We start from the raw sequence: 25,429 nt of genomic DNA, 5'->3' as shown, positions 1-25,429 counted from the left end.
CCCTCTTTAATACCCATCACCAGGCTAACCCATCCCCCCACCCCCCCTCCCCTCTAGAACCCTCAGTTTGTTTCTCAGAGTCCATCATCTCTAATGGTTTGTCTCCCCCTCCAACTAACTCCCCTTCATTCTTCCCCTCCTGCTATCTTCTTCTTTTTTTTTTCTTAACATATATTGCATTATTGTTTCAGAAGTACAGATCTGTGATTCAACAGTCTTGCACAATTCACAGTGCTCACCATAGCACATACCCTCCCCAATGTCTATCACCCAGCCACCCAATCCCTCCCACCCCCCACCACTCCAGCAACCCTCAGTTTGTTTCCTGAGATTAAGAATTCCTCATTTCAGTGAGGTCATATGATACATGTCTTTCTCTGATTGACTTATTTCACTCAGCATAACACCCTCCAGTTCCATCCACGTCGTTGAAAATGGCAAGATCTCATTCCTTTTTATGGCTGCATAATATTCCATTGTGTATATATACCACCTCTTCTTTATCCATTCATCTGTTGATGGACATCTTGGCTCTTTCCACAGTTTGGCTATTGTGGACATTGCTGCTATAAACATTGGGGTGCACGTACCCCTTCGGATCCCTGCATTTGTATCTTTGTGGTAAATACCCAGTAGTGCAATTATGATTAGCCTTTCATAATCAATGATCTGTCCATCTCAAAAATACTATAAATCTTCAAATCCACTTATTCCAAACATGGATATGTAGGAGACCCAGGAATGCAGACAAGTTGGGACAGATGAGGGTGTTTTCTCGTGCTTCGGTCTCACCATCTGCCCACAGGGTCGGAAATGCTACACCAATAGTCCTGAGTCAATAACATTAACGGTAGGCATACTTTGAAACAACAACAACAACAAAAACCTCTGTTTATCATCATTATTTTTTTTCCTACAAATTTATTACAGAGAGAAAGTCCTCACTTCTGCCTTATCTTGAGCTTCTGGAGAGTACAATTTCCAGCAATATTTGCATTGATATAAAATTCCTTTGCTGCATGTCTTAGTGGAGGCTCTTTAGGTTATAAGTAAGAGATATTGATTCTAACTAACTTAGTCCCAGAAGAGGTAATTTATTGGAAAAATGCAGGGGTATTTCATTCAATTTAGAAGCAGGACGTTCAGTGAGGCCTTGGAAGGGGCTGGATGAGGATCTGTAGCTCCTGTGTGTATCTGCTTCCTGCATCTTTCTTTCTAGAGCTGAAAGGGGCTCCCCAAAATGGTGCCCTTAGCACATACCATCCAGAGATTCCAGATTCCCAGATGAGAGAATCTGCTTGAATAGATCTTGAGTCATGTGTCTGTCCCTGGTTCATTGAGAACCAGAGAGATGGGTTCATTTGGCACAAACATGATGGCAGAGGCATATGTGTGTGTGTGTGTGTGTGTGCACGTTCGTGCATACCTCCATGTGCACAGACTTAGTGTGAATAAGTCATGGGCCAGGCAGATTACCCACATGTTTTCTCCTCCAGAGGAAAACATTCCAGATACAGGTGTGGTTATGGAAGGATGTTCCTGCACCAAGGATGGAAGGAAAATACATGGGCATTACAGAGTAAAGACAGGTTCAGGGTGGGGAGGGATTTATTAGGCAAGCTTCCAGCACTGGCAGCTGAGACTCCAACTTCCTTGCAGCCTTCTGTGAGTGCTTTGTCAGGGAGTGTGCCCAGGGGCCAAATCACCCAGGAGGAAGGCTCACTGATTCAGGATGTTCTCAGAAGCAGCTGCTGTGTTAGCTCTGTCATTCAGAACCAGAGAGAACATGCTGGCTGCAGATTTCCCAGAAGCCTCTGGTGAAGCCCTTGGCAGGGAAGCCACATTCTTCCTTTCTCCACCATCTGAAATCTCCTGATGGGCAGTCCCAGTAGGAAAATTCCTGGTTTCCCTTTTATTTCACTGAGACAGTGCCGCTCAAGGAACAACACCAGGGCTCCGACTGCATATCACAGTTGACATTGGGGACACAAGTGTTGGGAGAATGGAATCATAAACATACTTTTCTCCTTCACACATGGATTGCTTCCTGAGAAGCTGCACAGAAATCAAACTTATATTATTCCGGTTATATTTTCTCTCTGCTTTGCAAAGTAATTTTTGAGACACTTCTGCATTTCTGATTAATCTTCTGCTAGCAGTAGCTCTTCATGCTTTACTGTCCCAGGTTCTCTGTTCCTTGATCTTTCTTATGAGTAGAAGAATGATTTATGAGCACCCTGCATATCCAAGCTCACTACTGCTTTACTTCATGTTAGTGTCTCTGAGCGTCTTAAACTAATGATACCTCTCTCCCCTCACCAAGGCCCCTTACCCCATCCCAGAACTTCTCTGGCCTTCTGTGAGTGCTGGTGTTCGGGCTCTGTGTTCCTTTACCTAGTAGCTGTCTCACTCAAGCTACTTTCCTATGCTTCAGTTTTTACTTCTGTGAATAATGATATCTGGGTTCCTTATGAGTATTAAATGAGATCATGTGTGTCAACCTCCTAGAACACTGCCTGGCATATGGTAAACTCTCAATAAATGTTAGTTTTTTCAATTAATGTCATATTTCAATTAATGGCATCATCATTTGTCAGACTTCCAAGCTAGGCTGTTCTTTCTGATTCTCTTCCCTGCCATCCCTCCATCAGTGATTCATTACAATCTTTGTAATTATAATGATAGTAATAATGTTAGTAGTCAGTGAATATTGAGCATTTAGTATGTGCTTTAATTTACACTAAGCACTTTATACCATTAGCTTCTTTGATCCTCTTGATAACACTCTCTTTATTTTATTTTATTTTTTTAAAGATTTTATTTATTTGACAGAGAGGGAGAGAGAGAGAGCATGAGCAGGGGGAGGAGCAAGAGGAGAGGGAGAAGCAGGCTCCCCACTGCGTAGGGAGCCCGACTCGGGACTCAATCCCAGGACCCTGGGATCATGACCTGACCTGAAGGTAGACTCTCAACTAACTGGGTCACCCAGGCGCCCAACACTGTGTTTATTTTAAAGATAAGAAAGTGGAAGCTCGGAGAGACAAGATAACTTGTGTGACATTATATAGCTAGTGAGTGGCAGAGCTACAGTTTATATTCAGGGCCATCTGATTCCAGAACTCATGCTATTAGCAACTATGAGTTTCTAACCAAATACAGCCCATTTTGGTTCTGCATTATCTCTGAAATAGTTCCCTCCTCTCCACCACAGCTTCTACAGATCTCTCTTCTGATCTTAGGGCAGTTTTTGGTATGCTCTCCCTGTCCGCAGCTTTTGTTTCCTCAAACCATCCTCCAAGTTCAAAGTTATTTTTCTAAAACATTTGGTAGATTATAAGCCATCAGTGGTTCTCCATTTACGAAACATGTTGGTCCTTCACAGCCCTTATTCCCAGTTTCACCTTTGCCGTTCAGTCTTACCAGATTGTCATCGATTCTTCTAACGTCTCTGCTCTCCTCCTCTTCTGTTCTTTTGCACAGACTGTTGGGTCTGTCTTAACTGACCTCCACTCTCCTCACTGGATTAACTTTCTGGTCTTATCAGACCTTGTTCTTGTGTCCGAAGCTCCCATAAACATTGCATAGAGAAGGAAGCCAGTAAATGAACTCACCTATGTAGAGACGGATTATGTAAACTCCCAAGGTAGGCCTATATATATTTTTGTAGAGTAATTTTTAAAAATAAGTTTTCCTTTCTCATTTGTAATCTTTGTAAGTTTGGGTACTTTGGGTCATATGTTTCCTTAAAAATGGGATCTGGTCTAGTAACCTAAGACCTAATGTTTCTAAAAAGAAGTTTGGGGCTCTCTGTGAAGTATTATCATTCTCTGAGAGGTAGGGTTTTTGTGTTTTTGCTGCATAGAAGATCCAGGAGGCGGTAATTAAAGTGATTAACAAGAGAATATGGGTGTTTAAGTAATCAGCCTACCAATTATTCTTTAGAAGTCTGTACCTCCTAGATAGGAGAATTGTTAATTTAAACACATTTCATTATATCTTGGATCTTATTTTCAAAAGATGAATTATGTTGGAGAGGCCTTGTAAATGGAGGGTGGTCAGAGGAACAAGTACTGGAAAGGTAGTCAGGAATCTGCTTTCTTATTCGGGCATCTTGCAACATCAAATATGTTGTCCACCACTCATAACCTCTTGTAAGTAAAACCATACCACAGATCCTACATCAGGGATGGCTCCCTGTGGACCTTGTGACCCTGTCCCACTCCTACCCCCATCTCATAGCCCATTGGACAGAGAGTAGTCACCTGAACTATTCCATAGACTGGTTAAATCAGGCATGGGAAGAAGATTGGGGTCAAACAGACTTTTTCTCTCAGAGACATGAATTAAGAAATACTGAGACAAGACAGACAGCCTAGTAGGAGCAAATGATGAGTTTATGATATAGAGCAGTGTATTTTAGATACTGCCTGCATCAGAATTAACTGGAACTCATATTAAAATGCAGATTCTCAGGTCCCATCTCCAGATTTCAGATTCATGGTTGACACAGATCAAAAGGGACATTTAAGGAAACACTCTCTCCTACTTATATTAAGGTTTACTAATCAAGGCTATATAGGGAGGCTTGGAAAACCATGAGGAGATATGGGCAAGCTAAAGTTGCCAGGGAGCAAGCATCATGAATAGGCAGAAGCTCTGTGGAGCTAGACTGCATTATCCTCTACAATTTATTGCTGTAGTTTCTTTGAATACAGGAAACCATTATGGCCAAGCTTAAAGAGACAACTAATTCATTGGAAGGATATAAAACTGTTCACAAAGTATAAGGGAAAGGTGGAACATGAGGCTCAGAAAAGGAAGGTCCACAGAGAAGCTATGGAGTAGCTGTGGGATAGGAGCAAAAACTAATTATCTTACCAAGGCTCACTTCACTGTTGATAGGAATGAACCCCAACCTATGTTTTGCCATCTTTGTGCCACTCAGCTCAAGATTCATAATCTGGAGAGGTGGGGAATGGTAGAGCGAGAGTTTCTACTGGTCAGGCTTAGGTTGTATGCCCATCCCACTGTCAAGAGAGGGAAGAACAACCTGATTATCAGCCGCATTATGTCTGCCCACCATGCAGGATAGGCATTCCCCCCAAAAGATCGGGATATCCCCAGAGCATTAGAAAATGGTTGCTAAATATCTCCTAAAACAACGAATATCCCATGGAGGATCAAAACTCATATTGGAAAAGAGAAAGGCCAATATATGGAGATTGATATTAATGAACAAAAGTCTTCAAACTCCTACTGCTGATGTTCCTAGATGGAGTTGGGGTATAGAACCAAACCCCAGGGCCTACTATTCTAAAGGCCCAGTGTTCAGCTTTTCCTTAGTTCTCAGATATGTGTCTCATTCTGGTCACCACTCATTCAGCCCAAGCGTGTGTGTGTCTCTTCAGTTTGTTGTGGCTAAAAGTGAAAAAAAACCTTTTGAGCTGCATCTTAAATTGCTGAGTGGTCATGGGCAGTAAATGTCTGTCTGCTTGGGCCTCAGCTTTTTCCATTTGTAAAATGAGGAGGTGAGTTTATTAAGCCCCCCCACTCTAATGTCTGCAACAATAGTACTTATCTCCCCGTTTATTTCTCTATCCTGCTGTTCACGATGACTATAAATTCAGTAAAGGAGTTGCCAAATTCAAGAGGAAAATAATTTTAAGAGTTTCTAGTTTTGTTTTGTTTTAAATATGCATTTGATAAGCTTGTCTGCTCTTACCTGGTCACACTCTCAATTTGTCCTTCAAAACAGAAATGAAAACAATATGGCAGTGCTCCAAGCTGACCTTAAGTACTTTGGCATACATGCTCCGTGTCTGGCAGATAAATGATGTTCACATTGGATGTCAGTGCCTACAGAATTCCCATCTTGGAGAAGTCTTGGGAACTAAAACCCCCCCTAGTTGCCCCAGTGCTAAGGCACAATCTACTTGTGCTTACTTGTATTTTTTCAGCTAACAAGAAAAATCCTTACGTTTGTTTTCCCCTGCTTTTACTGGCAACAGAATTGAGACCTATATCTGCTTCTTGAGTTTCTCTTAAGAATTATAAAAGTAATCTATGAAATGATGTGTATTATTCTGACTACAGAAAGTACACTTGCTTAGGGGACTGAAAGATTACTTAGCTCACTTATATTTTTGAACATAGGTTATTGCTTTTTTTTTTGAGCTGTATTTTGAGCTCTTTGGAGGAATGAAGTAGTCATGGAATCTGTCTTGTGTCTAAGGCAGGAATTATAAACTTTGATGCTTATAGGGGCCCTGCAGGGCATGAAAGAATAAATTAGTTGGTGTTATGGGCAGTGGACAGGACTGTGGAGGACACATACCCCTTTTAAAGGAATGCCCGAGATTCAGAACTAGTCAATTCTTTTATTTTTTTTAAGATTTATTTATTTATTTTAGAGAAAGAGAGAGCACGAGTGGGAGAAGCAGAGGGAGAGGGAGAATCTTAAGCAGACTGCACAGAGCGTGACAAGAGACTCCATCTCATGACACTGAGATCACGACCTGAGCTGAAACCAAGAGTCAGATGCTTAACCAATTGCACCACTAGGCACCCCGGCACTAGTCAATTCTTGCCCTTTGAAAATGCAAGTTTTGTATTGCCCCATCTTCTTATTTTTCAAGATGACTTAGAATTTAGGATATTTGTATAAATTCTTGTGATTTTTAAATGTTGGCATCTATTTTACCTAAAAAGGGAAAATATTTAGGTCAAATAATACACATCCATAGTCTGGATGTCACCCAATTGTAAACTCTGCTCTGAAGGATCCCTAATATGTGGAGTAGAAGAATGAAAAAAAATTCAGTCTTCCAAATGTTGAGATAAATGGTGTTAAAACTTGACTCATGGGAATTAATAGTACACTTACTGGGTTGAGCACTGAGTAATGTATAGAATTGTTGAATCATTATGTTATATACCTGAAACTAATATAACACTGTAGGTTAATTATACTTGGATTAAAAAAAAACTGAACTATTTCTAATTATCTGGATGTTCAGCATGATTCAGTTGAATTATATGAATGGTTGACTAATTTTTTTGCATTTGATTACTGATATCGGTTGTCAGAGAAATGCATAATGGAAGAGAAGCATAGATTGGCCTTTACAGTCCCAAGGTCTGGATCTGAGTCCCAGTAGACTGTAACTTAGCCAGATGAACAAGGGTAACTTACATGACTTCATTCATTTTTTTTCATTTGTAAAATTGAAATTTTACAAATTTTTTTATTTGTTTACAAATAAATTTTTTACAAATTTATTTGTAAAATAAATTTAAATTTTAATTGTAAAAAATTGTAAAATTGTAAAAAAATTACAAAATACAAATTATTTACAAAATTTTTCATTTGTAAAATGTGACAATAGTTCAAACATTATAGATATAGGTGAATATTAAGTGAGATAATGTGTGTACAACTTATATACCTTGTGAGCCTTTTTGCCTTTGGCCTGACTCCATTTCTAAACCGTGGGCCAACTCAAAGTGCACCCCCACTCACCCCAATTTGGGATTGTCAAACCCCACTTGTTGTCCTGATGGCCTTCTCCCTCTTGGACTGGCATTGTGCCCAGAAACAGAGCCTTATTCTTCCGTATTTTCCTTAAAAACCCAACCGCACTTAACGTTCTGCAGACTGGTGACTCTGGTATGGATACCTAGGGGCTGCAGGCCAGGGCTCACAGAGACGTCCCTGTTCCTTTGTCCCTCTCTTAGCCTCCATACCCTCCACCTCCTTGAGGTCTTGCACCTTACCCTTGACTCACCCCACCATGTACAGACCCTAGGAAGTATAATCACCCCTCTTCTTCTGTTTTTTTTTTTTTTTACACAGAAAGTGGCCTTACTTGGGTCGTCTGACTTCCCCATCCCCTCTGGAACTCTGATGATTAAAATATTTTTCCACCTGACCCTCAGTTGATTTCCCAAAGTTCTCACCATTCCTACAAGGCTCTATACGTTCTGCTTTTTCCCTACCTCTCTGTATTTCTTTGAACTGCTAATTACTGGGATCTCTGATTATTCCCCTTTTCCCTGACACACGCTTGGCAGCTTACTTGGGGGGTTCACTCCCTGACTGATCTCCAGACTGGTTAATCCCCAGAATTGATCTCCAGCCCGCACCCCAGCCCTGAACTGCACGCTGTTTACTTAACATCTCCCTTTAGATATCTAATAATGTCCATCTGAAATTTTACATGTCCAAAGCTGAACTTAACTTCAGAACGTTCCCACAGAAACCTTTCAGAGCTTCCAGTAAGACAGGATGTCATTTAGTGTCAAATGCTGATAAAGGGGTTAAGTTATATGATGACTGAGAACAGACTTTTGGGTTTACCAGTGTGGGAGGCATGAACCAATGGGGAAAGAACCAAAAGCCTGATTGGATTTAAGAGAAAATGGGAGGAGGAGGATTGGAGAGAACAGTAGTGGCAGCTCTGAAGAGTTTTGCAATAAAGGGAGGTCAATGCTTGGGAAGGGAAGTGGGCTCAAGCAATTAAAAAAAAAAAAAGTGTGTTCATTTTCTCCTGACCGCTGCCACTGGAGCCAAACAGGGGCCACAGGCCTTTGAAGCATCACAGGAAAATAGTCAATCTTCCTGCCCCTAAAAATAAGGTGCAAGAACACCACATCCACATGAGTGTGTAGTCTCCGCAAGTAGGACTGATTGACACTTTGGGTTCAGTTCTTAGGTAGCCAACACTCTGGGAAGATTTTGAGATCCAATTAATTAAGTGCTGCCTGATTGGGTCCTTTGTCTTCAAATACATTTCAAAACCTGTTCATAACAAAAATTTTTCTTTCATTCTTTAATGTGATTGCTAAGTGAATTAAATTGAGTTCTTTGAATGACGGGAAGGAAAGACAGTAGTTGAAAGTTCTGTTTAATGGGTTCATTGTTTGAATTTAAAATATTTGAGCGTGATGATCCATGGTCAGGGGTTCCTGAAATAACACTAGGGCAGACGTCACTCTTTGCTGTCATCTTTCAGTCCTCACGAACGTCCTGGTGGTAAGTGAAACCTTGCATTTTAATAAATACATTTGGACCTAATTTCTGCCTTTCACGCTGTGAAAGAACTGTCAAATTTAAAGTGTAATGACTGTATGATTTCTTGTAATGGCACCCAAAAAAAAAAAAAAAACCTGAAAAACAGATTTGAATGTCATCTAAGTAAATTCTCTGTGGGATGCAGACCCATTTAGAGATTACTTTCTTTTTGGCTTTTATACAACAAAGCAGGAGCACATTGCAAGGATATGAGTGTAAAGTGGTGTCTGAGGGAGAATAGGCAGAAGGAAGCCTTACAGAACCCAGAAAAATTAATATCGTTGATATTATTTTAGTTGAACTCCCCCATTTCCTTGACAGAACTGACCTGCAGCATTGTCTGACTTGTATGGCCTTTGGCTTTAACACATTCTCTTACACTTCAGTTTGTCTGGTGAAACAACCATAAATCCTCAATTTTCCCAAACTGATTTGGTTTTCCTGTGTTCTACTCCTTTTTCCCTGTGAAAAATTAATATGTTCCAGAAATTCTAATGTTTTAACATCCACAGCAGATCCTCAGTCCTTCATCAGATCTCTCTTGATTTTCGTATTGGATAAGTCAATTGATCATGGAATAGAAGAGAATGTGCTGGAATGGAGAGGCAAAGGATCTGAGTTCTAATTCTAGCTCTCACCAGTTAGGGGTGTTAAGTTGAACATCTTATACTTTGGACTTTATTTTCCTCCTTTTGCAAATGAAGGAGTTGGTATAAATTGGAGATTTGCAAACCATGCTCCCTTGAGTCCCAGGGTTTTTCCGAGATGGCCCAGCGGTCACCGTGGGGTTTGCCAGCCTAATAGTCAGGGTCTTTCTCCCAGCTGTCACTTAAGTTTGTGTTTGGACAAAAACCCTCTAAAACTTAAACTTGGAAAATCAGAATCTTGGATAATCTACGAAAGTTTCTTCTAAGTTCAACATCTTGTATGTATGGCTCATTGTTTTTTCCTAAAAACAATTTTCAGTGAAACCACATGTTGTTAGTCAGGTGTGTATTTGTGCAAAGTGGTTTTTTTTTTATTAAGTTCAATTAGCCAACATAGAGTACATCATTAATTTTTGCTGTAGTGTTCAGTGATTCACTAGTTGCGTATAATACCCAGTGCTCATCAGATCGCATGCCCTCCTTAGTGTGAAGTGTTGATGATGCTGTATGGTGCATCTCCTAGGAGGTGTGACATATTTGTAATGGCTTATTCCTTCTACTCTGAAAGGTCCACGAGGGCAAGGATCATGTCTATCTGAATCATGCTGAATTGCTGGCATCTAGTCCATAACATAATACATAGCAGATGCTCAGTAAATTCTGGATGGATGAATGAATGGGTAGATGCATGAACACATGAAGCCCTTCCTGATATTTTTGGTTTGAATTCTTATATTCAACTCTGAAGCCTCTTCCATTGACACTCTATATCAGTCCTCTTTCCTTCTGCTCGCTTATCAGTTGGTAACTTCCAAGTATTATGCCAGGAATACCTTGGAGCATGTGCCTGTGGGTGAACCGTCCCTAATGTCCCAGGTGAATATCAGAAGGCTTTGGAACCAATGTAAGCTACAATGTGGGGAACAGTTTTCTTTAATAGCAGATATGAACAAGTTTAATAGAGAAGTAAACATGGTAAGAACAGCACCTAGTACTTTTGCTACGTCTCTGTATATGTTTATTAATCTATTCATTTATTCATTCATTTACTCATTTAATAGACTTTTATTTTCTTCTCTGTGCTTGATCCTATGCTAGAGAATGGGGAGTTCACAATCTTTGTTTTTATTTATTTTATTGTTTTAAATTTTCTTTCTTTTTTTAAAAAGATTTGTTTGTTTATTTTGGGGGGGGAGGGAGAGAGAGCACAAGCAGGGGGAGGGGCAGAGAGAGAGAATGAGAATCCTGAAGCAGACTCCCAGCTGAGCATGGAGACTGACACGGGGCTCGATTCAGTGACCCTGAGATCATGATCTGGGCCCACACCAAGAGTCGGATGCTTAACTGACTGTACTACCCAGGCACCCCAACAGCCTTTGTTTTTAAATTTATTTCTATTGAGATATAATTACCATATAACAGTACATAATTTTAAGGTGTACAATGTATTGATTTGATACATTTATATATTATAATATAATTACCACTGTAGTGTAGCTAACACCTCTATCATATCCATTGGTTATTATTTCTTTTTTGTGGTGTGAACAATTAAGGTCTAGTCTCTTAGTAACTTTAAAGTTTATAATACAGTATTGTTGTCTATAATCATAATGCTGTGCATTGGAACTCCAGGACTTACTTATGGCTTCCAAGTTTGTACCCTTAAACATTATGCCCATTTCTCCCATCCCCTACCACTATTCTACTCTTTATTTCTAGGAGTTCAGCTTTTTAAGATTCCGTGTCAAATGATATACAGTATTTGTTTTTCTCTAACTTATTTCTCTTAGCATAATGCCCCCAAGGCCCATCCATGTGGTCACAAAAGGCAAGATTTCCTTCTTTCTCATGGCTGAATAATAGTCCATTGGGTGTGTGTGTGTGTGTGTGTGTGTGTAAAACAATATCTTTACCCATTCATCCAGTGATGCACACTTAGGTTGTTTCCATATCTTGGCAACTGTGAATAATGCTGTAGTGAAAATGGGAGTGCAAATATCTCCTCAATATCCTGCTTTCATTTCCTCTGGATGTATACCCAGAAGTGGTGTTGCTGGATAATAGGATAGTTCTAGTTTTAATTTTTTGAGGACCCACCATCATGTTTCCCACACTGGCTGCACCGATTTTCGTCCCCACCAGCAGTGTGCAAGGGCTCCCTTATCTTCACAGCCTAGCCAGCATTTGTTTTCTCTTCACTGTCTTTTAAAGGAGGCATACATTTGCAAAGATACTGAACCAATGTGAACAGATGTCTTTAGAGAGATAGCATAAGAATGCTTTGGGAGCCACGGGTGAGTATTTCTCCCAGGCTAGGAATATCCATTAGGTGCTCTCAAAAGTAGAATAATGCTTAAACAATTCCAACCTTTTTGGTAGGCAAGCCAGGGTGGGTACAGTATCCAACATGATATCATAAGCATACATTTTCCCCATTCTCCCCCTCTGCCATCCTCCCCATTTCAGCAGTCTCTTCTCAAGGTTGCAGAATGGCTCCTGGAGCTCAGGAATACCAGGCTTTTGAAGGTTGCTTTGGAAGAAGACAAAGCAGCCAGGGTGGTGCACGGAGGAAGTTCTCTTGACACACTTCTTAATTAGTACGCAGGGTTACTCCTAGATGCTGCTAAGTGGTTAGCCCTCTATCTCATTGGCTAGACCTGGGTCACAGGACTACATCAAGCTGCAGTGGAAACTGGGAAATTGAGTATCTAATTTTTAGTTTCTTAAATGGAAGGCCAGCAAGGAAGAAAGAGATTGGGAATGGCTATTGAGCAGATCAGTGCTCAGATCTGCCAAATCCGAAGAGCCAGGAAAGATATTACCAGACAAGGTGATATTTCGTCTGTTTTGAAGGACTTGCTAGAGCTTGCCTGGAGGAAAATAGGGGAACCTTCTGAGCAGAGAGATGGAGAGACTTATAAGGATATGAGGTTATAGAAAGTGTCCGTGTGTTAGAAAACCGGAAGCAAGTTAAGTGTGGCTATGGGAAGTTGCCATAGGGAGGATGACATGAAACAACCCTGAAAAAAGAGAGATACGTAGACTTACGTACTGTGCTAATGACTTTATAGACCATTTTGGTTATAACTCCAAAGTGAAATCGGTTCCTGTTGATAACCCTCGGAAAACACTGGGGGAAATTATGTGGAAGAAAAACCATCACAGCTTGCCCCTAGAAATCAATTTTGTTGAGAAATAAATGATTGAATTAGTTGAAATGGGAATACAGGTAAATAATATCTGTGTAACAGATGATTTTATTTTAACCAATCAATGTATTTTAGCTCTAATCCTAGGGCTTTGAGAAAGTTAACTAACATGAAAGAGCATTGTTTCAAAAATCCTCTATTTTTAGAAATGCTATTAGCGAAACCATCAGCTCTAACCTTTTCCTTATTCTCTCTCTGTCATGCACATTAATTAACACTTCCACCCTAAAAGAATGTGTTTCTTCCCATGCACTGGGAATGATATTTTAGAAGCATGCTTTAGGTTAGAAACCTCAAGAAAAATAAATAAGGATCATTTAAAAATGTTCTTTGCTGCACATAATTTCCTGTTTAGACTTTTTTTTTTTTCAGATCATGACTAGTTAGAATTTATGATCTGCCTTATGTAGGGCAATGAGGTTGAAACTTAACTTTTGCGAGGTCTTTGAAAAATAATTCCATAAGCAATTAAACGGTACACAGAAAATGCAGGAGAACTATCATAAATACTAAGAATAAAATTTTAAACATTTTGGAAATTCACTTTTGCAGGCAGTTCACATGGAATATAGAGAGAATTCTTAACTATTATAAAATTAGGATTAACAGAAAAACCCTAACAAGGCAAAATACAGCATGGTTAAACTTTTGTTCATACTTGAATCAACGAATCTTCTTTGTAAGATTTATGATTTACTTTCTACTACTTTAGTTTGGTTTTTCCTAACGGTCAAAAAATGGTATCTGTTTCCTTGTTACCCACGCATATTATACTAAGAGTAAATTTGCTTTGTTCTTTTGGTGTCTTCCATGATATTGGAGATTTTCATTGGCTATTCACATTGCAGAATAATCAGAATAATCAAGCTACTATAAATTTTCCCCAGTCTTTGAAAGCTTGTAATTAAATTTTCTAGAAGATTCTTGCAGTTGAGACCAGGTAGATGCCTCCTCTTCATATCAATTAATAAAGGCCTCATAAAAAAACAATACAGAGAAAGCTGATTAAAATAATAGCAGCAAGAAGATAACCATTGCTTTTCCACCAATGACCCCACACACAATTTTTTTTTTGCCTTTTTATAGGTGTTAGGACCTGTTCTAGTAATAATTCCAGTTCAAAATGTAGAAATAAGATTTTTAATAGAGTGTTTTACTAGAGTATATTAAACCCTTTGAAAATATGGATAGTAACTAAATTATGTTTTCACTTTTCAATAAAGGGCTTAAGGAACTACTTAGAACTGTATTTTATCACCAAATGCTAGAATTTGGGGCTATATCCCTTGTTTCAAAAGTCAGTATAAAATACAAACGATACCCAGAAATTGAGTTAGTTTTAAATGGCTAGGTGGATATGCCAATCAAAAAGTGACAATATAAATGAAATTACTAGGGTTTCTGGGACCTCTGAAATTGAAATTCAGAAATCGAATCTGAAACTCTGGGCTGGAAGGAGACTAGCTGCTCAGCTTGGATCTGGGAAAATGGAGTCTGGAGAAGCTCAGTGATTTGCCACAGTTCATTGCATCCTAAGTGGCAGATCTGGATCATGTGTGGAACACTTCTGAATATGGTAAGAAAGTTAACTAAGTTCATTGCTCTTTGTATAAAGCCATCTGGTAAGGGAATAAATTCACATTTAGTTTTTAAAATGGGCCTGAACTCACATATCTGAAAGCTTCAGGAGTCTTTTATTTGGCATCTAGCCTGGAGGATGAACCTTTTAGAACATTGAAAAAGAAACCTTTGCATTTATATTGAACTCTGACTCTCAAATGGCTCCCAAATCTAACTTTAACATTTAACCTTCTTACTTGTGAACTTTATTCCATACTTGTAGCTGGTAGTTTATCCCTGCTTTATGGATCCGGGAACAGAAATGAGACGGTAATGGTTTAGTGGGATTTTATCCCAAATAACAGATTTCTTATTTACAACCATGTGTAGATTTCCCAGAATCTTTCCTGCCTCTCCCTTTGTTCCTAGACTGGTATACAAAATTAACCTGAAACTAAAGATTTAACCAACTTGAAATTGTAGACTCCAGTTATCTTCTCTGTCAAGGTCTGGTGTTTTGGTTTGAGACTTCTTGCCTTAAAGCTACTTCTGTCACTTACTGTGTGCCTTTTAAGCAAGTCACTTTTTCCTAGGGATTAATTCCTGCATTTTTTTTTTTTTTAAGATTTTATTTATTTATTTGATGGAGAGAGACCCAGTGAGAGAGGGAACACAAGCAGGGGGAGTGGGAGAGGGAGAAGCAGGCCTCCCGCCGAGCAGGGAGCCCAATGCGGGGCTCGATCCCAGGATGTGGGGCTCGATCCCAGGACCCTGGGATCATGACCTGAGCCGAAGGCAGACGCTTAACGACTGAGCCACCCAGGTGCCCCTAATTCCTGCATTTGTAAAAAGAACTAGTAGCAGAAACTGTCTTAGGGGTGTGAGGATCAAATAAGGTAATGTATTTAATAATAAGGCTAGTATATTTTTTTATTAATTCAGCTGATATTTATTGGACACCTACTACCTGTCAAACTGTGCTCATAACAAGGGCTTATGTGAATGTTAGTTGGTATGGGTAATAATATTCCCTTTCTAAACTCAAAAGTTATTTATTTGAACAATACCATTTTCAAGCCAGAAGCAATTTTGGTCATTATCTCTGCCAATACTCTCATTTTATAGTTGAGGAAGCACAGGGTGGTTAATTGGCTTCTCAGGGTCATACCGTACATAATTGGCAGATGAGTATAACCATTAAAATATGGTCCTTATAGACATGCAAACCAGGTCAGGATCCCCAGCTTGGCCCCTTAGTTGTTCTGTGACCTGGGCTGCTGACTTCACTTCTTGACCCTCAGTATTCTAATTTGCAATTTGGAGACGATAATGGTCCTCATGGAATTATTATCAAGATTAAATTTGATAATTTAGTATAATGCTCAGTAAACATTAACTATTACTCTGCTGTTCCTTCATTTTCTTGAAGTTAGGGATGTTACAGTTATTTGATTATAAGCATTTGCGTCCGAAGAATTCTCCAGATAGGTGCCCAGGTTTGTTTTGTTCTCCATACCCAATGCATGAGAAAGCTCTAGTCAGTGTCAAGCTATTTGATAGCATTTTGTAGAAAAGAGTTATTTACAGGCAATCTCTTTTCTCCTGAGCCCTGTCTACACTTCCAAATATTTTCAGCCAAATCTTTGGACTATGATTATGTCTGTTGTTGAACTCGTTAAGCATTCCTGGAACATGAAAAATGAAGATTAGGATTCTTCTCACAATCAAAATTTGTTAATTGTATGAATGCCTGTGTTCTGTGTTACAAGAAACAGAGAAGGGCTTGCTAGATGTCATGCCAGCCCCACCCAAGTATGCTGCAATCTGTGTTTCTCTGTGTTTCCTTCCCGTGGGCTTCTCTGGGTTTCTCTGTCAGTCTCTTCATTTCTCTTTCTCTCCTGCGATTTCTTCAGTTTCTCCTTTATCCTTTTATTAACAACTGGCTGGTTCCTTCCATATATTCTTCTACAAACTCCAAAGGAGGAAATCTTTTTGGACCAGCTAATTACCACTGTTTTCACGGGAGAGTTTTTTGTTGTTGTCTTGTTGTGTTTCCCACAAGTCTTCCTCCTAGGTCTCTAAACAACATTGTCTTTTGGTTGAGTTAAAGCACATTGGTTCAACTAGGGCCTGCCCATTGTTCAGGGAGAAGGCTGCGTTCTTCTTTAAGAAGCAGGAGCCTTTGGGTGCAGCAGCTTCCCACCCTTGGGACAATGAGCTCTGATGGGCATGAATTACATACTTGAAAAATTAAGACAAAACAAAACTTTTTTGAACTAGCCAATTAATTATGAGCTAATTGCTAGTCACTAATAATGGTAGAATAAAATCTAAAAAATAGTTATTAAAACACCTCCTATGTTCAGGGTTACAAGGAAGTTGTAGAGAAGTATAAATCCTGGGCACAGTGCATTTGTTTCTCTTACTTAATTCAACTTCGGTTAAATATGCAGTTTCTCCTTGGCTTGAGTAGAAAACAACTCTCAAGTCACCGTGGATGTTCTCTTAGAATCAAAGGACTTTGGGAGCTTTGGCCGCACAAAGACGTCAGCAGGCCTTTGGAGCTTTAGCTTTGTGTCAGAAGGACTTTTGCCGCTGACTTCATTCTAGCCTTGAGTCACCAGCTATCAGAGAGGCGATGCCCTGATTCCTCCCAGTGAATTTCTCACCCTGATGCCTGTGAGTGCTCATGTGGGACTATGCACGTGTGTGAGAACGTGTGAAAATCTGTAGATGCAAGTGCCTTTGGAAAGAATGTCTTTCTTTGTTTCCCATGACCTGGCTTAAATGAAAAGGAGAAAGGGTTTGGGGAAACGTTCATGATATATTTCTGCCGCTGTTGGATATGTTCTTCCAATGAGGAGCCTGTTTCCTTGGCAACCATGTTGTAAGTCACTCCTTATGGTCTTGCCCAGTCTTGATAGAATAGAACTTAGCACTAAGAAGTGTAATAGGCTTCTCTGAAGAATTTCAACCACCTTTTTTTAATTGTGGTAAAATTCATGTAACATAAAATTAACCAACCATTTTAACCATTTAAAAGGGTACAATTCAGTGACATTTAGTATATCCATTATATTACACAACCATCATTACTATACCCTTTTTTAATGGTTAAAGAAACCACCATACTTTATTTACCTTTTTTTATATGTTTTATTTTTATGTATTATTATGTATAATTATGTATTGTGGACTATTTTTTCAAACAGAGTAATACCTCCTAAATGTTTATATGGAATATAGGTGAAGGAATTTTATAGACAATTTTTTACTGTAAAGGTTTGTACTTAATGATCTACCAAGCTGAGAGAGAGGGGGAGAAAAGAGAGAGAAGAGAGCGTTGAATGTGGCCTTGTTTTTTGACTTGTGACATTTTTAATTATAGTTTTGTTAATAAAACCATACTCTCAAAGAAATTGCATGAAGTAGCTTCTTATCTTTTGACCTAATATGCCTCACTTATGTGTTGAACACCACCCTCCATTTTAATTAACTGTCATACCATGTTTAATCTTCTTGTGCAAAGAGCACCCGCATGGAAGTTAGGAAGCTGTCACTTACTGATTGGACAACTTTGAGTATGACACCTTCCTTCTTTGAGTCTCAGTTTCCTCCTTTATAAAATGAATGAGAGTTAGCCACTCAACCAAGATCCAACTGTGTCCCTGGCTCTATGTCATACATTGGAGATGCTGAGAAAATAGCAATATCTATGCTGTCTTTCTTGAAGGGTTGTGGAGAAAACTGTGATATAGTGAAGGAATTTCTTCATAATATAGCATTGTGCTGACACAAAGTATACTACTGATCATTATTATTATTATTCCCTCTGTAAGTTTCAAGGTGAAAAAGAAAAAAAAAGACAACAAAAACTTCACCCCAAGGCAATAGAGATGATACTCTTCACTCTGGCCACCTAGAATCCTTGTATAAGGATAAACAGAATTCCTAGATGACCTTCACATTCACTAGGACAGCTATCATCAAAAACACAGATAACTGGAGCACCTGGGTGGCTCAGTCGGTTAAGCGTCCAACTCTTGATTTCGGCTCAGGTCATGATCTCAGGGTGGTGAGATCAAGCCCCACTTCAGGCTCCGGGTTGAGTGTGGAACCTGTTTAAGATTCTCTCTCTTTCTCTCCTCTGCCCCTTGCTCCTGCTCACGTGCTCTCTCTAAAAAAACAAACAAATGAACAAACAACAACAACAAAGAAACCCAGGACAGATAATAGCAAGTGTTGGTGAAGATGTGAACATACTAGAACCCTTGGGTTGGCAATTCTTCCATGTGTTAAGTGTTGAGTTACCATAAGACTCAGCAATTTCACTCCTCAATTTATACACTCAAGAGAATTGAAGACATAGGCTCACATAAGCACTTTTACTGAATGTTCATAGCAGCATTATTCATATTAGACAAAATGGGATATAATCCAAATGTCCATCTGATGATGGATGGATAAATAAAATATGCTATATCCATTCAATGGAATGTTATTCAATAATGAAAAGAAATGAAGTACTGATACATGCTATAACATGGATGAATTTTGAAAACATTAGGTTTAAGGAAAGGAACCAGACACAGAAGGCCATAAACTGTATTATTTCCTGTATATGTAATATCCAGGATAGGCAAATTTATAGAGACAGAAAGTAGGTTGATGGTAGTTATGGGTTAAAGGGAGGGAGAAATGGGGAGTGACTGCCAGTGAGTACAGGGACTTTTTTGGGGGGGATGGAAATTTCCTGGAGTTAGATATGCTGATGGTTTCACAACTTTCACAACATATGAAAAACCATGGAATTGTTTAAAAGGGAACTTTTATGGTATGTAAGTTATGTCTTAATTAAAAAAATTCTAAAAACAAAGGATAGAGATTCCTCACAGTGGTTTTACCCTTCATCCATCTTTGCAGGAGCTTTGAAAGGAGGGCACTACCCTTAGAGAAATGTTTTTAAATTAACACTATATCAATCAGAATTCAATCAGAGCAGCAGAAGCCTTAGATGATATGAGGAGATTCCACTTTCACAATTGTGGAGAGTTGGTTACATGGGAAGCTGTCGCTTTGGTATCTTATATTGGAGTCTGAGTCAGCCAATCAGGGAGTCAGGAAGGAAAGATAGATGCGACATGGGGGAAGCAAGGATAAATTGGAACCTGCAGGATAAGCCAGTGTCCGTGAGAACAGACGGACCCACGTCGGTTTCTCGCTGCTTCCAACTCTCCAGGTGAGATGTCTCATGTAGCTGGTGCTGCAGGGATGGGGATTCTAGGTAGCATAATTATGGTTTAGTTAACTTGGTGCACAAACAAATATACCACAGTATTAACTGGATTAAAGAAAACAGATGGAAAAATTGCTAGGGAAAGGACCACATCCCCAGTCAGAGTGTAGCCATTTTATCTAACACACGGTATATGCTTAGTAAGTATTAGCTTTTTGGATATGCATGTTGCATGTAGCCATCAATCAGAAGGGACATTGGACAACAAAAAAGTTTAGAAAATGAATCATAGAGAGAACCTTGGCAGGGACCCAACCTGCTTACCTGACAGCTAACCACTCTGACTACACCTGGCTCTGCAAAGCATGCCGCTAACCCCCACTTACTAATGGACTCTAGCTTTCTCTTTATTTCACTCCATTTGTCTCCAAAAGCCCATGGAGGCATTTGGTTCATTCACTGCCGTCCCTACTGGTTTGTTTTTTGCTGTTGTTTGTTTGTTTGTTTTAGATTTTATTTATTTATTTATTTGACAGAGAGAATGGGTAGGTAAGTACAGGCAGGGGGAGCAGCAGAGTGAGAGGGAGAAGCAGATTCTCCACCAAGCAGGGAGCCCGATGTGGGGCTCAATCCCAGGAGCCCGATGTGGGGCTCAATCCCAGGACCCCGGGATCGCAACCCGAGCTGAGGGCAGACGCCTAACCAACTGAGCCACCCAGGTGCCCCATTCCCTACTGTTCAGTATGGTATCTGGTACATAGTGCATGCTCAGTAAATATTTATTGAATTAATAAGTGATAAATACTGTGTAAGGGTTATTGCTCTTAATAGCAACAATTTTATGGAGTAATTTTTGATTCATTGAGTATCTAAGAGTTTGCTGAACTTGCACAAAGACAGAGGTTTCTGAAGCTTTTTTCACATAATTCTAAAGAAGACCTTGGTTGGGATACATTTTACAAATCTTTGGTCCACTTTGCAATTATTTTTCTTACTGGCTTATACATCAGTTTCTTGTGAGCTTTGCTTCTGTAACTCGGCATCAGCAAGTACAGATAAATCTAGGAATTAGGCAGCATCATTTCTGAACTTCTTTGGGCTTCCAGTCTGAACTCAGACTGTGGCAAATTCACCAGATTAATCACCTTGTGGGCGTGTCTGTCTGCCTTGTCAGGTGGCAGCTCTCTGTTTTTAAACTTCAGAAGATGCAGTTGATCTTGTACCACAGTAGGTACTCAGTAAATACCTTGTGAAATGAAGGAAGGAATGGACAGATAATGTACTTTCCAAATGTGTTATGATAGAACACATGTCCTACTGCTGATAAATCATTAGTGGCTTCTTCATTCATGAAGGACACAGGAAGCATGATTTCATTTTTTAAATCATTGATTAGCTTGAGGCTAATCATCTGGTGACTGTTAGGCTCTGAGAAAGTGAGTGATAATCTTTCTGCAATTGTGTGCAATTCTCCTCCAGATGCTCCAAACAGGTCCCCTGCTGAACTCTTTTAAGGAACAAAGTGTATCTTCTTCTCTCGTCTCTAAAAGGAAGTCTAGTTTCAGCCTGTGAATCATTAAGTGCTCTTTATACCATAGCTATCTTACTCCAATAAACCTTAAAAACAGTTGGTTTGCTTAGTAAATATTCAGAAGATAGAAAGTGTGCATTTTCCAAGGGGATCTTCTTTATTACTTGGTGATAAGTGGTGTCCTGATGGAACAGTGCTGTAAATATCTCTATAAATAACCACCGTTTTCTCCTTTATTCACTACTATTGCACAATGCCTTTATGTGGAGAAAATGCTTATGTTATTGAAGAGCTTTATCTGGTATTTGAGAACCTGTCTGCAGATCACCAGAATATCACTTTGAGGATGGCATGCATTTGAAAAATAAGATTATAAGAACTAAAGCTGAGATTATAGAGTCTTTTCAACTGGGATGAATGAATAATAGCAAATGTTTTCAAGGCCATCAAAAAGCACCTCTCTTTTTAGAGACGTCTCATGCTCTTCAGCTTCCAAGAATCGGTGTGCACTTCCTTCAGGTTTCCCCAGGCCCTTAACAAAGTGAGAGGCACTTGAACTTTGTCTTAAATCTTTTGTAGTAGACCTTAGGCAAAAACAGTAAAATTCTTACCAGCATTGAGTGCATTGAGTTTCTTCAACAGCTCAGCAGATGAAGGCAACATTTTTCCAAATTTTAGGATTTCTTTTTCCAGGGAATTTTAGATAAAAATCTTACCATTTACTGTTTGTTCCTAGAGAATGAGTATTGTTGGGGTTAAATAGCAATGTGAAGCTTCAGTAGCCTAGGCAAAAAAGGTAATCAATAGCCGTATTTACAGCAGGTTGATGATGTCACGTGTATTCATTTTTTTTTTCGGATGGAATATATTCAACTCTTTTCTACTTAAATGTTCTTTAAAACAGGAAGTTGTACAGTGTTATGAGTTAGTTGTTTTCAAGTTTTTTGCTCTGGGAGATACAGAAGGTGATAGTCGGCTGAGGAGGGGAAATACCTTGTGGATGGTGGTCCAGACCCATTATCACCACCTTCTCAGCCCCTTCTCCAATATTCTTGGCTAACATAACATCTGTTTTTACCATTTTATAGTTTGAGGTTCTTCCCAGTATGCCATTAAGAATAAGAAGTTTCCTCCACTCAGTAGGGAAGTTTAAAAATCAGTGATTAAGAGAAAATGCAAGAGACATAAATCGTCCTTTCTCCTTTTTCAGTACTAGGGTTGCAGGATTCTAGTGACAGATTTCAGGAAAAGAAGCAGTGTAAGAAATCCAGCAGTGAGAAGTTAGATGACAGACAAGTGGAATTAGGGAAGAAAGCCAGTCTTGGGCTCTGGTCCCAAGAAGGTCATTAGATGCCCCAGCACAGGGACTTTTAGCCAAGACAGTAGCTTAGTGGTTACATATCATGGCAATCCTGATAGTAAAAAATATCCACAAAGGACCACGAAGAAGCACAACACTAGGATGACAAATTTATGTGAGTCTGTGCAAAAGAACTCATGAAAAGACTGGCTATTACTTACTACATGTGAATTTCCAAATCTTTTCTGACAGTTTCATTCAGATTTTATTTTTTATCGATAGAAAATAATCTTACTTATATGAGTATATCACATATATTCCCCCAGAGGAATTCTTCACCAGGGCCTACCTAATATTACCAAATCATAAGCAAAGAAAAGTAGAATGATATCGAAACATCTTCTTGACTTCAGTAGCCTCTGGGTACAAGTAAGTTCACAACGGCATTTGTATTTCAGACATGCTGATTCCTGTTCATACCTGGTACTGGCCAGCATCCTGTCCACTGGAAAGTCTTTTCTGGAGAGTTCTGAAAGTGTTCCAGTGGCTTCTCAGTCAGCCACATTCATGATGTGGTAGTGCCATGTTCTTCTTTTCTTGCACCTCCTCTGGTGCTGGTGTCCTCTACTGGTGAATTCATCTGTTGGTGCCTCTCTCCTCCACCACTGCTAGCATCCACCGTGAGAACACTAAATGTTACCAAGTGGTGTGTCCTGAAACTCTGGAGGTATCTTGTCAAGGGATTAGATCAGAGCTATGTGGCATGAAAAAAAAGAAATAGAGAGAATGGCCCTCTCCAATCAGCATCACGTCTGTCCCCTGGGCTACACCTGCTTTGTTGTGCCCTGTGTCTCCCAGAGTCTCCTGTGAGAACAGCCTCTTCTGCTACTGCCCATAGCTTTCTCTCTAATTTGGGGAGTTGGACAGGCTTCCACCACACTGCCCACTCAATCTCTGGCCCAAGGATTTTGTGCATAAAAACTTCCTCTTTCTCAGTGCCTTTCCTGCCAATGGATTAGAGGTAGATGGAAAGTGTGGACAGGGACTTCACTTACTCGTTCTCAGCTTTGACGGAACTGACACCGCCCTTGTCTCTGGAATCTCACAATTAATATGTGATAGTAGGGCTCTTGAGGTCACCAGAGGAGAGTGCTGGGAAGACGCCGTACCCCGGGCAACCCCAGGTGTGCTCCCTCACCTCATCTCCTCAGAGTGAGTTGTGGAGGGATGCAGGAAACCAGGGGATGGGGGAGGGGCAGGAGCAGGTGCTCCAAGGCGTTTATGGCTCTGCTTCGTTAGCTTCGGTTCACCATCAAAGCATTTCTCGTGCTGGCAGTAACACTGAGAAATCACACGCCGACATGGCAACCGCCTTCTACATTTTTCTTGTAACGATTTGTGCTTCTTATTGGGGCATGAACACCTTGGGTTCTGTCCAAATGGTGTTCAGAACAAGTTTCTCCAAACAGTGCCAGGATGAAGCAGTACAGCCTGCCCAGTGCACAGTAACCACATAGGGAGTCATTTTGTTCCAGGTCATGTGGCCTTTGTGGCTGTATTTTAAACACAACTTGGAAGCCGGGTTGTTGTATTGACTGTATTTTTCCCTTATTATGTGGTCTTTATTTGTTCACACTAATTTTCTTCGGAAGCCAGTGCGATAGCCAGTTCATCTTCGTCTTGATTGGCATGCTTTCCTTCCTCCCTCCTTGCCTCTCCCCATTGTCTTTCTTTCCAATGATGTCCTTCTCTCCTAGTTTCTTTCCATCGCGTTTCTTTTCCTAACATCTTTATTGCAAACATCCTCAATTCCTTAAATATTTCTTCCCAAATTCCTTGCTTTCCTGATTTTATTCCTTCCACCCTCCCTTTGTTCTTGACACTTGATTTTAGAAAAATAATTTCTAAGAATTTCCCTTTTAAGGACCCTTTCATATCTGAATCTATATGCTAAGTCATGGATTTTTTTCATATTATTGTACTGTGAGATTTTCTACAGTGGTGTTATGGTAAATGTCTTTCCAAACTTCTCTTTTTAGCAAGGTCCCTGACAGTCTTTCCTATTCCTGAGGTCTTCAACTTTGGGTTCATTCTATCAAAGAGACTTAGGAAAGGGGGCTGCCTTTTGAATAGGGGAAGGATGAGGAGTGGAGGTGGGATGGGTATAGACTAGACAGAGTCATGTGAGAGAGAATTGGTAGAAGGAACTGGGAATGATCACGCGGGTGAAGAAAGAAGTTGGGGTGAGCCCCTCCTATGAGTGACTTAAGAGATTGCATTTGGAAGAGGATTCTACTTAATCTGTGGGACTCCAGAGAGTGGAATGTGGAACAGAAGAGTAAAAGAAAAGACAGCTTTAGGTCAGCATAAGGCCAACTGTGTAATAAGGAGGGTTGAATGAATGAGAAAGAAATGGACTGTCTAATAGACTGTTGACTTCTCCATCAGTAGCAACATGTATCTGGATAATGCAGCTAGATGGTAGTGCAGCTGGATGGTGTAGGGGGTTGAAATGCTATAGGGATAATGGTTTAACTTACTTCTGAGACCCCTTACAGTCCAGGATGCTATCGTTCCAAGGCACTGCCTCCTTCGCTGAACCTCTAGGGAATTCCATTAACATTGACTTCTTTCTATTCTGACCATGCTTAGCACGAGTTATCTGCACATTACATCTTTGCTCCTGAGCACATTCAATGAAAATGTTGAATACCTATTGTCCTTTCTTGTTATTTCACTGTTTTATATGCCTACTTTTTGTTTCTTCGATTATTACAAGCACATTGAGAGTCAGGAAATTCTCATTCTTTTTTTTTTACATTTTAAAAATTTTATTGTTATGTTAATCACCATACATTAAATCATTAGTTTTT

At 39.8% G+C, this 25,429-nt stretch overlaps 1 protein-coding gene across 1 annotated transcript in view; it reads left to right on the top strand.

Annotated features, from left to right (window-relative positions):
* SGCD (sarcoglycan delta) overlaps positions 1-25,429 on the top strand; it is a 965,947-nt gene that overhangs the window by 159,656 nt on the left and 780,862 nt on the right. The gene's annotated exons all lie outside the window — the stretch shown is intronic.

Source organism: Callorhinus ursinus, unplaced genomic scaffold, assembly GCF_003265705.2.
Source record: "Callorhinus ursinus isolate GAN/ISIS: 27379988/994484 unplaced genomic scaffold, GSC_fseal_2.0 scaffold3, whole genome shotgun sequence".
Lineage (NCBI taxonomy): Eukaryota > Metazoa > Chordata > Mammalia > Carnivora > Otariidae > Callorhinus > Callorhinus ursinus.
Note: the sequence above shows the minus strand (reverse complement) of the source record. Positions and strands in the feature narration are given on the sequence as shown.